The following is a 13,164-nucleotide window of genomic DNA, read 5'->3' as shown; positions in this document are numbered from 1 at the left end:
CTCAATTATATAGACTTTGAACTGAAACTTGATGACTCACTAGTCTTTTGGTGATTATTACAAGCACTCTGAAGGAAGTTTCAAAGTTCTTTGCAAGTAAAAGGCTAATACTTTCTAAATCCAGGGAGTATGCAACCTAGCTTCTCCTCTCTCTGAAAAAAGTCCAAGGAAGAAAATCAGTAAGTGGATCACTTCATTCAAATGACATTGTGTAACCAGCTATGGTAAGAATGTAGGGTGAGGCCTGAGAAACACTTTATCAACGTGGAAAATTATAAAAGGTGTGTGTCTTTTATCACTTACTGGATTTCTTCATTTTGTCTTGCTGATATAGTAACAACTAAGATGATTTTCTCAGATATAGCCATAATTAACAAGATATTGGTCTGGATTCAAGATAAGAGTGTTTTAGACCTTTAAGAACAGAACTGAGATCCAAAGCGTTAGTAGATTAGTCACTGCTGAATGAAGAACTTCAAGGATTTAATTAGAGTGTGCAAAAAAATCAGGTAGACTTTCACAGTGGGTAAAGGTGAAGTGTTTTCTCTTTTCCCAGGTTGTCACTCCAGCAGAAAAGCTGAATTTATGTGAAAAAACAGTAAACACTGTCAAAATCCAGGTGCTAATATTGTCTTGGCTAGACTGCAGCAATTATGGACCCTCTGTCAGCACCCTGTCTGGCTTTCCCACAAATACAAGGAATGAAAGAGATCTGAATATATTTACAAATAATAATTTAGCCAAGAAAAAAAAGGTAACTCGAGATTTTGGCCTATTTGAGATGATTGAAAAACAGTTTTTTCTGTCTCCTACAAAGCTTTATTGACCAATAACCCTACCCCCTTAAATCATAATGTACAAATGAGTGTCTTGTTTTTTATTCACAGTATGATAAACAAAAGGGGGTAGTCTGTCTGATAAAGCACTCTAGGCCTAGGAATCTTTGGGGACAGATGTACTGCTTTCATAATCAAACTGTCTTCTGACCCAACAGAGATTATTACGTCTGTTTCTTGCTATGACAGTGCTCATATTTTGACTAATTGTTTCTGCATATTCCCACTGCCAAGCATGAGGGAGCTGGCTGCTACTAGGGCTGTGTCACAGTTTCTTTGCATAGATACCAGGTCTTTCAATCACCCATGCTGTTTTCTGGAAAGAGAGAAGCCTAATTAAATACTGTGGGCTCAAAAGAATGAAAATGGAGGTGTGGCCTCATATGCTTATACCACTTAGACACACACAAGTCTATTGGCCTGGATGGGATCCACCCAAGAGCACTCAGGGATCTGGTGGAAGTTGTTACCAAGCCATTTTCCATCATTTACCAATCGCCCTGGGTCAGTGGTGACGTCCCAGTTGACTGGAAGTTAGCAAATGGATGCCCTAGTTACTACATGTAAAGCCCATCTACAAGGAGGATCTGTGGAACTATAGGCCTGTCAGCCTGACCTCGGTGCCAGGGAAGTTCATGGAACAGATCATCTTGAGTGCCATCATGGGCCATTACCTAATCAATATTACTTTTCTTCCTCTCTCCCGTACAGTAGGCTGTTACAGTCTCTCTGGTGATGGCTACCAGCCACACAGCACAGCTGGTAGAAGAAAACCATGCAGATTAGTTATTAGGAAAAATTTCTCCATGGAAGGGGTTGTCAAGCATTGGAACAGGATGCTCAGGGAACTGGTTGAGTCACCATCCTTGGAGATATTTAAAAGATGTGTAGACAGGGCACTTAGGGACACAGTTTTGTGGTGGACTTGGCAGTGCTGAGCTAATGGACTCAAGAATCTTTGAGATCTTCAGCTAGAACCATTCTATGACTCCATGCTGTATCACAGAAGTGCCAGGGGCCAAATGCCTCATTCACCCTCTTCCTACATCAAGTGACCTTTTTTAAGGCTTGTTTCTGTGTGGAAACTCTTGTGCAATAGCTATGAGACATAATTAGAGTTTAATAACTATTTAATACCTGCCCTCTGCATGGACTTTCCTATTTTAAAAGAAAAGCTGTCTTGAGGTTTAGCATAACCTAAAACAGATTTATACAAAACACCAGCAAGATACTCAGTGTTATCACTTGCTACACAGCATCTTTCTAGCATTTGTTGTTTCAGGCTCATAACTTATCCTCACCAAACAGCAGTATTTATTTGTCTCAGACATTTGTCATCAATCCTAACTAGAACATATGCTGGAACACTGGACGAGCAGTTTCAAACACATGATTTATTATCTACTAGATCAATCCTAAGCAGAGAAGGATTTATACAGGGATTCAAAACCAGTAAACTCAAAAGTGATTGAATCAAGATCACGATTTTAGGAAGGATTTTGAGGTGTTACATTAACCAAGGATTTGGTATTCACCCAGATAAAAAAAAAAGATCCAGAACGCTCACTGTTTTAAAGGGCTCTTCCTTGGAAGAAAAAGAGTGCATGAAATCCATATAGGAGGGTTGTTTAATCTGAGCTCAAACATCAGGAAAAAATGCCTACTATGAAGAGGGAAGTCTGAGAAGGAGAGATTCTGGGCATTATGCTAGCTGGCACATCAGCTCCTAGATATTGCCATTGGTATTTACAGGAATTATGGAATGAAAGAAAGTTGAGGTGTATGAAGACAAGTGTGCTGGCCAGTGTCTTCTTGCAGCCACAAATGATAAAGAGAAATCAAGGGACACCCAGGTATCTCCCCTCTGATTGCAAGAAAATACTGGGAAGAAGGCAGTGATGGTAAAAAGACTGCTCTCCAGTGCAGGTTTACAAGTGGGAATCAAATGTGTCATCTCTAGCTGGAACTTTGTCCAGGTAATTCAAGGGGCTTAAATACTGACTTACTTACTCCACTATTACCTTCACCAGTACTACCTCCATGAGAAGTGTTGCCTTACACAAGAGAGAGATTCCATGGTGCTGTACTGCTCAGCTATTTCATGTCTTACAGATGCAGCCTGGAACACACCCTGACCTGTGAATGTAGCACTCAGAAATGGTTATTTCTTCATCCTGGGTCAACAGCTTGGATGGCTATATGGGAATTTCTCCTTGACTGTAAACCACATGATTCTCTCAGGCACATGGTGTGACTCTTGGGGATGGTCCAGTTAGGAGCTGGACTTGATGATCCTTGTGGGTTCCTTCCAACTTGGCATATTCTGTGATTGTGTGATTCTGTGACTAGATTATGTGCTGACTCTACTTATTTCCATTTCAATTTTGGCTGTTCCTTGTGTACTCAAGTAAAGGTTTGATTCTCCTTTCAGGTTAATGTGACTTCAGATTCAAATTTTTTAGGCACATATATATATATATATATATACACACATATATATATTTTGCTTTTTACAACTTACAGCCCTGGAGCATAGAATTGTTTGTCTGGAGTACAGACACTGGTAGCAACATGTGTTTCAGTACCCGCCCTTGCCATTCTACCTTAGTACTGGAGACTGCAAGATGGAAAAGTAGCCCAGATGTATTACATCATCCTGTAATTTTATTACGAAATTTACTATCTTTTTTGATCTTCTTTTAACCCCAGAGATGAAATCCCTATAGTTCCTGAGAATCCCTGCTTTGATTTTTCGGAAGGGAAAGCTTTGAGGTTATGACATTGCAAAGAAAGATCTGAAAAATGTGATGCAAGTTTGGCAGTGAGATCCAGAAAGAAAACACCAAAAATATTAACAGGCACTTTATTGTCTGTGGAGGCTTACTCACGTGTTTTGGGAAATGCAGTTTGCAGTATTTTGTAGGGTCACCTCTGTCCTACTTCACCTATGCAAATACTTGTACCAAAAAATAATTATAAAGCATTATTACTCTTATTTTGTAAGAGTAGTAATGTTATCTCGTCCAGACTAGCTATGCAAAGGATAGAGAAATGGTTCTGTCGTGTTTTCTGGAACTTCTTGGGCAAGACTGTTGGTGATGTTAAAACACAGCTAACTCAGCTCTTCTTTGGGGAGATCAGAAGGGGTCAGAGACAGCAGGTCAGAAAGTGATTAATTTTAAGAAATTAATTATGCCTGTACATTCAAAATAGCTGAAAGTATGCAGAAACTCCATGCTCAGACTTTACGTTCACTTGTGTAGGTATTCTGGATGGTATTATCTAGCCATTGTCTTGATGTGTACAGCTGACATCCCTCTTGCTGTTTGCCCCTTTTGAAACAGAGACAGAGAGGCAAGAATTCTTCAGAAACAATGAAGCAATTCAGTTTGGATAAAATGTCAAAAGGATGAGGTACTTTTAAAACAAACCTGTCAGCCTCCATGACTGGAATGGAGAGCAGAATTGTTCAATGACACGGAAAATGAAACAATACAACAAATCTAACAAAATTGGCCAACAGTTTCCTCAATGTGTAAGAAAGATTGCTTTCAACGCAGCCATTCTCTCCGCACCTGTCAAAGTGAATTTCAGAGTTGAAAGTCTCATATATTTGATGCAGTTCCTTAGATGGCTTAAGTCAATCTAATTCCATCCATTCATTCCCTTGAAAAAGATCACTGTTGCAATTGAGGATCTGCCTTCATCCTCCTCCACAACTGAGCACAGATACAGCTTCCTCTTATCACTGCATATAAAAAAAGGTCTCACTTAAAAAATGTGTGAGATTCTTTTAACTATGTTAAAGTTAGTTTTGTTTAAGTATGCAATTCTCTTGCCTGAACACAATATGTGCAACTATAATTTTCCTTGTGACTAATTTGCCCTCCTTGTTGTGGGTGATTAAATGGCTTTGCCACATTTGATTGGCAGAGAAGAAAGTCCCTTTAAATATATTGTAATTGGGCTTTGCATTTTTTTTTTTTTCATCTACCCTTGTTAAAAGCTTAGTTACCTTTCTTGGAGCTGACTTCACGAACACACAAATTAAATACTTCTCTGAGTTGTTTTGTAAAGCACAGCTAATTAATACAACTGAGTTAAGCAGGAGAATCACAGCTCATAAATAAAGATAAGAAAATGATAAGAAGTATGACTGATAGGCATGTAATTACCTGCTTGGGAGGCAGCCTGATCTGGAAGAACCAGTATAGATTTGGGAGGCAGGAAATCCTGTGTTATAATCCTCATTCCACCAGTGACTTATGCTGCTGTAGGCAAGTTGCTCTGCCTCTCCTTACCCAAATAGTCACTCAATGAGAGTCATATAAGGATTTATTAATAGACAAAGCAGTGGAAACACTCCAAGTGTGATTTTGGTACTTGTGCATATTAGAATCATAGCATGGTTTGGGTTGGAAAGGACCTTGAAAATCATCAAGTTCCAACCTCCCTGAAAAGGGCAGGGACACCTTCCAAAAGACCAGGTTGCTCAGAGCCCCATCCAACCTGGCCTTGAGCACTCCCAGGGATGGGGCATCCACAACCTCTCTGGGCAACATGTTCCAGTGCCTCACCACTCTCTGAGTAAAGAATTTCTTCCTAATATCTCATCTAAACCTACTCTCCTTCAGTTTAAAGCTAACCCTCCTTGCCCTATCACTACATGCCCTTGTAAAAAGTTCCTCTCCAACTTTCTTGTAGATACTGGAAGGCTGCTAGAAGGTCCCTCAGAGCCTTCTCTTTGGCAGGTGGGACAACCCCAACTCTCTCAGCTTGCCTTCATAGGAGAGGTGCTCCAGTCCTCTTTGTGGCCTTCCTCTGGACTCACTCCAATAGATCCCACGCACTTATGCTGGGAATCCCAGACCTGGATGCAGCAGGCAAGGTGGGGTCTCACGAGTCTGGAGTAGAGGGATAGAATTGCCTCCCTTGACCTGCTCGACATGTTTCTTTTGATGCAGCCCAGGATACAATTTCTGGGCTGCAAATGCACATTGGCAGCTCATGTGCAGCCTCTCATCCACCAACACCTCCAAGTCCTTCTCCCCTTCTCCCCATATTACAGGAGCTGCTCCAAATTTTCTTGCAGCGTTTTCCATACCTTGTTCAGAAGTGAGGAAATGGAGACTCATCACTTTTAAGTGCTTACTCCTTGAAAGAGAAACAAATCTGATTTTGTTACTCTAAACTAACAGATCACGAAGCAGATAACAAGAAAGGAATATTGATCCTGCAGAGAATGTTGCCAAAGAGCTGTCAATAGCACAGAATCAAGATTTTATGTGTCTTTCAACCATGAACAAGAAATCGGCGTCAATCCTCAAAAAAAAAAAAAGTCCCAAGTCTCAGTTATTGCCAATTAATAACCAATTAATCCAGACTTTTACTCAAAAGCAATGTTTATAAAAGCATCTTAACTCCTGTTTTGTAACATCTCACTCCTATAATAGACAGAGGAAACAAAATCTGAAGATGGGGAAATCCGAGAGGAAGTAAACTGGAGGTTGAGTCAACACTGTAACCTTGCAGTCAATGGGTAGATATAAAATCCTGAAATGCACACATCTGCTTCAGCGAGCTTTGCTGATCCCAATCCAGATACATTTAGATAGATGGGGGGAAATTCCAGTCACTTCCACAGCCTTCCTCAATATTCAGACCCTAATGTATGCGAGGTGTCTTACAAATGCAGCTGGAACATCTGTGTTTTGCCATGTTACAAATTGTAATACTGACTTGTTTATATTGTCTCATGTAATAGCATTTGAAGTTATTTACCTGCCTTGAGTCTGAACAAATCACCTTTCTAACTTGTTAGGATTTAGTCTGGGTCTGGTGAGAGAATTTGCCCATGAGCTCCTTCCAGGAGCCAGTGCACAGGCTTTAGGGCACAGGAAGAGAAGTAAACCTAGGTTCCTCCTAGCACAGTACGTAAATCCTTTCTCTTTTCAGTGTATTTAACTCAGGAGAGATTTTTACCTCCACTCAATTAATTTAATTAATTTAGGCCAAGTCACCTTGCATACAAGCCAGACCATTACACTGTGGCTTCTCTTGCCTCTATACATCTGTAACATCCATTCACAAAGAAGTCTTGAATTTCCTGTTGGGGTGGGTAACTGCACCTTTACAAAGCTGAGGTACAAATAGGTTGACCTGTTTAATAGTCTTCTGTTCTGAGTCACTGCTGAGCAAACAAACACTATTGTGAAGAAAAGAAACTAAGAAAATGTCGGAGTGGGACAGAGGAGCTGCACGTTTGTCCATGACTGCTGAAAATGTCAGCAAATGTAGAGAATAAGTGGAGACATCTTTGACCTTCATCTGGGAGGAGAAATCAGAGAGGTGCCAGTAAAAAGTCAGGCTAATGAAAGGTATTTTGCCTTTTTTGTTACAAAATTTTTCTCACCTAGGTACTTGTAAGATAATGACTATAACAATACTGCAATTGCACCAAATGGAAACCAGCCAGGTCCTAGGTCTGTTTCTGGCAAGTAGCTGAAGCACTTTGTACCTTTGATACTGTTCCATGAAACCAGGAGGATGAATCATGAAAGGGTATTACAGAACGTAAAAATGTAACAGTGAATTGAAATATTTAAGAAAGCTGTTTTCATCAGAAGGTAGGTAAAGAGTAAAAAGGCAGGAGAAGGTTTACTGATCTCAGGCTGACTGTTTTGAATAGTTGACTCAGATGAGGCAAGACTATTTGGATCAGGATGCCAGACAGATTTCAGAGCTCTCTAACAGAAAAGCCCAAAAGCAGAAAGACAAGCAGGGATCAAATTTCAAATGCTTCGGAAGAAAAAAAAATAAAAAATTAAGGAGCCATACATGTTGTAACAAACATGAGCCAACACAATATCTGGCATCAGGATGGTGGCGTAAGATCTGCCCAGGATTACATCACTCTGCAAGAGCTTGCCAGCAGTAGCAGGTTGCTCACAGCAAGCTCCGAGGGATGACAGCAGGCCTGCCAGTTCAGAGAATGCTTTGTGCTGTACAGCGTGCCAGGGGAACGAATGAGCAAGCAAAGCAAGGCAGGAAAGAAGGAAGCATTGTTTGGAGAACAAATGGGATATTTGCACTCAGGTGTGCAAGACAGTGACCACTGGTACTTGGAAACAACTCCATTAGTTAAAGGCTGGCAAGGGAAAAAACTTGTTCTCACCCTGGCTAGTTGGCCACCAGTAAGGGGGGGTGCACTTAAGGAGAGTGATCTGGCGGAGGCTGAGGCAGGACTATGGAACAGTTGTAAGGAATCTGATGTCCCTCTTTGTGCAACAAGGACTGCAACACTGAAAGGTTTTAAGCAGGAGAGTAATGGTTTGTCTATTGATTTTTCCTGTTCATTCTCTCTCTAGGTGAGTTGGTAGCTGAGCTAGTTGTAGGGAAATTTTCAGAGTCATCTTAGACTCTGACCAGAGATTCCTGGAGGTAAGTATTTAACACTAGGTGCTGCAGGTGGCTTTGCAAGCATCTGCAAAGCTAGGAGTGGGTGAGAGGCTGGCATCCACGGTCTGAACCAAAAATGGTAAAACTACAGGATTATATTTTTTCCTTTTTCAAAGGGAATTTGCCCTCATTTGTTGTGGGTGATTCCCCTCTAGCAAGAGGGCATAAAAACCTGACATAAGAAAGGTGCTTTTTTCAAGGTTTGTGAGACTACAAAAACAGTGGTAGGCCCAAGCCCTCAGTGATACCAATCAGCCAGGGCTAGGATTGCTTTGGACTTTACAGGACCTCTGAAGATGTGGCATTTCCTGTATTTCATAGCAGCTGGCCACTCTTGGGGACTGTCAGTAAGCAGCTTCTGCACTTAAGTGGATAAATTACACAAGTCATACCTCCAAACTGCATTCAGTCAACCATGTGTGCACTGCATATCTGACCTGCACTGCAGTTTGATGCCCTGTGGCCACACAGAATGGCCCTCCATCCCATGGCATTCAGTTGACCAGACCCAATCTTCATGTACGCTGTGTAGAAAATCCACATATGCTACAAGGCAGAATAAGGGCCTTCACTGTACTGCCTCGAGCCTCCAAAATCTTTGTGACACCCTTTAGTGCAAAGCTCAGCTCACACAATGTTCATGATTGTGAAAAATAAGAATTTTTCATCCAGTTCTGGAACTTTCACTTTCCAGTGAAAGCCTCGCAAGTCTTGTTTCTCGGGAAGTGTAGTATCATGAGGGGCTGTGAAAGCACAACAGATGCCACTTGTCCCACATCATGTCACCTTTCATTAGCTCTAGACTTCTCTTTTTGAGGCTAAAGTACGTTACTAGAAGAGGCACCAGCTAACATGGCCTGCACCCCAAGAATGAGTTCTGTCCTAGTGTTGCCTGAAACAAAACTATTTGTCCCATGAAGCCCTGTCTAAACTCATGCTATCACAAGGATGACAGCAAACATTTTAAAACACAGTTATTTTAATTTCTGTGACGTGTCCTTGGACTCTGTTGCATCAACTGCTGACAGAGTCAAGGACGTGACAGCAGATTGGAGGTGGCCTTTCTTGCTATTTTTTTTCTTTTCTCTTTTTACTATTTTAGTAATCTACTAGTATCAGAGCTGCAAACGAAAGCAGATGTGATTGTCTCAGTTGTCACTGAGACGGAAGTGGCATTGTAAGTAACAGGATCCAGACCACATAGCACTTTAAAAATCCAATTGCAACACGCCAGTATACAAATAGTGACAAATAGGAAACCACTGCAGCCTTTCAAGCGTCAATGCAGAGCTTTCACCGGGACTATCACCATTATCAGCTATTTCATTCGTACCTCTGAGTTCCATCTTACATAGAGTGTGCTGCAAAAGCTCCTTCTCAAAGCTGCATGTTCAGCTTTAATGAGAAAAGGAAATGAGAAGGCAGAAGTAAACTAATTGAACTGCCACAGTTATGGCAACCCTAAGAGCGGCTGAATCAATGAGAAGTGAAAAAGTATATTCAGGGTAATGAAGACTTTCAAAAGGAAGAATGCCATTGAGAAGGGCAAGGTTAGAAAATCATCATTAAAAGCTAAATATAAGGGTATTAGAAAAGACTCAGTCAGCTTGAAAGAAATTATCTTCACAGAACTAAGCATTCTAAACCAGCTTACACAGTTTTCCAGTACAAGTAGTAGTTGTTCTTACCACAGCAGATTTTTCCTGAAATTTTGTGTCCGCATCCACTGCATGTGAATCATCCTGTCTATGGAAAACAGTTCTTTTAACAAAACCATAGGGCTTTTGATATCTAGAGCAATTTTGCCTTTGTATATTTATAGGTGACTGATGCCTACAGCACATCATCTGTAGGTAAGATAGTACTTGAATGGCTAATTTATTTCATATTTGCAGATATGAGTCTGATTCTGCTAGCAATTCGAGTTCTCCAACTCTGCAATTTTAGGATTCTTACCATATTTTCCAGCAAATATTTTCATTTCAACACGGCTTTTCAGGAAGCACAATTGTTATGTTATGTTTAGTAAAACTGGCAACACTCTTAAGATAGACTTTGATAGTAATCAGATCACTGATTTTGCTGGACTTCTTTGAATATTATATGATCTTTCATTTATTTATGTAATAAGTTACAGGACTTTATTTTTACATGTTATTTCAAAACTGTAAGTTGAAGTATTAAGTTTTTAATGTATTTATTAGAACCAGAACTAGTTATAAATAGAGATAAGTCATTCTTCTGTTGAAAGATTATTGACTGTATTATATAAAGTCCTGTTTCATTTTGCCAGTCAAATAATTGGAGTACATGTAAAATACTTTAAAGCCTAATGTTACTAAACAGTACAAAATATCCACAGGATTCTGTTAATGCAAGTACTATCATGAGTAATTTTCCTTCCTTTTTTTTCCTCCCTCCCTTATAAAAGTGAGTGAAAACCAGATCTGTTCTAAGGACTCCCTAAAACTACATGGTGAGGGTGTTTTGTTCACGTGTATTTCTGAGCATAAAACTGAAGAAAGTTTATTCCATTCTGCATCTCCCAATGAAAAGTACAGAAAAGTATATTTTGAAGTGCCAAAGGAAATTACTATTTGTGAAGAGTTCAGATGACAATCTTGTGTTTGTCTTGTAAGGAGCACAGGTTATATGCACTGTGTTGACCTCATTGACATGACTGTATCAACTAGAGGAGCTATCCTGTGATTTTAAAATTCATGTTGATTGTATGGTGCAAGCATATCCTACAGTATCCCTGCAAAGTTCCAGTTTCACACTTTTTTCCTCCTCAGGCTACAGCTTAAGAAGGAATCTCACACCAGACAGTTGTGCAGAGAAAAGTTAGGTATCTAAAAGATGGATATCCACATCTATACCAGTTGCATTGTGCTTCCTTTAGCACTGATGGTCAGAAAGAGACTCCTCCAGAGAGCAATTTGTCTCACTCCAAGGTAAAAGGATGAAGTAGATCAAATGAACTGCTCTCTGGAGACACTTGTTCCTGTTTTTTATCTGTATACTGGGATTTAGGCAACAATTTATGTGGTGAGATGTACCCCAACTTCAATATCTACGTTGTTTTAAAAACAGAACCGATCCATTTAAGCTATTTAGGCCTTCACCACATGGAGGTCATGTGCAAAGACTTTGGTGGGATCCCAAGGTTACTGGAAATTTGCAGCTTCCTCTGCAGGACTCAGCATAAAATCAGAGAAGCTGATACTCCTAGCATACACCTCCCAGCCATTGCCATAGCCATGGTCTCTGACTGTGCTGCTGTCTCAGGGTACTTTAATAGGGCATGACGAGGTCATTCTGCCAACTCTTTGCCACCTGAAAAACAGTCTTATGAAAATAAAAATATCAGGTATAACAGGCTTTGTTACCCATTTGTGTGAAGACAGCTCACGTAGGCTGTGGTAGAAGCCAGCACCTGAAGTTCAGATTTTGCAGCATCCAGCTAACACAGTAGCTTTTCCTTAGCGCTTTTCACTAACATACCATGTCTGGCACAGCCTCTTCCACGGGGTGCTGACCTAATCAACTTTTCCACACTAGAGTTTACGCTGCTGTTGCCATACCTGGAGCTGATATAGGATATGTCTTAAAAGAAGCTCAGACTGTGGAAAGGCTATGGGGGCTAGAGATCTGCCTGGGAATGAAATGTGGTGGTAGCAGCTGGGCACAATGTATTGCTGGGGGGAATGACACTACAGGGCAGCCCTGGAGTGGTGCTCACACCTACGCTCAGCAAGCTGACCATTAGGTTTCATTAGCTCCTCTGGTTGCTGAAACAAAATATCCTGTTGTGTGAAAAGGCACAGTCTCACATTTCTAAGACATTCGCTCTGCTCTTTAAATAAATAAATAAATAAATAAATAGTTATTTGCTCTTTTCAGTCTAAACCAATACAGACTTGTGAACAAGGGAATCATTAATTTTTGAAGGAGAGGTGACACAGGGCAGTACTACTATATCATTTACCTTGATTCACTACAGCTTTATAATGCCCACTGTGACACACTTTAAAAATTGACTAAATTCAGATCTCAAGTTCATTTCAACAGCAAGTAAAATGTTTGGCTTGCAAAACTTGCCTTTCAGTAGGCTGAATGTGTTTCCGTGCTAGCAGCTTCCAGGAAACTCTTAGGTTACAATTACAAGAAGTCAAAACTGCAGCAGCATAATTGTTAACTGGAAGTCAGAATTTCCTTTACACCATTCCTTTTATGCTTAGTCCTAAACTAGCTTAAATACTTTGCTTCTTTTCCTTTTCTGTTGTTTTGGTACATTTGTGACTTTTTTCTTTTGTTTTTGTTTTTTTTTTTCTGTCTGATCCTAACTTCTAATTATTTGTTCTTTGGTCTGGTTCTTTTACCTTATACTGGATTATCCACTCAGAGTAGCATTTTCCAACAACCTTTCCAGGTTATGGCACTTTCTCGTTTTAATTTATTAAAAATATGCCCAATTCTTAAAACAGGTGAAAGACATATTTTGTATTCCTTTCCAGGTTTCCTAATTACACAGTCAGTAATCCAAAGAAGAAGGTAAGCAGGAAAGCCAGTGATAAGAACAATACAGAGTTTGTTCTAAGGAACAAAACTGAAGTATATTTCACAAACTGAAGTAAGAAAAGAAGAGAAGATAATGGATGGATTCAGTTGAAAGATACAGGGATTTTTCTTAAAATAATAATATAGACAATTAAAAACTATGAGTGAAGATAACTAGAGCATAGTAGAAAATCTGAAGAAAGTGAGGCATGGTTTAATAAGTCTCAGCAAACAAGGAAGCTAGGGACAATACTGCAAGACAGATGGTATCCCAAACAGATCTGTGCTCTGCAAACTTACATGACCCCTT

This window comes from Pipra filicauda, unplaced genomic scaffold (assembly GCF_003945595.2).
Source record: "Pipra filicauda isolate LSUMZ 115617 unplaced genomic scaffold, ASM394559v2 scaffold24_size8852520_pilon, whole genome shotgun sequence".
NCBI classification, from domain to species: domain Eukaryota; kingdom Metazoa; phylum Chordata; class Aves; order Passeriformes; family Pipridae; genus Pipra; species Pipra filicauda.
The sequence above is the reverse complement of the archived record's forward strand: the minus strand, read 5'-3'. Positions refer to the sequence as shown.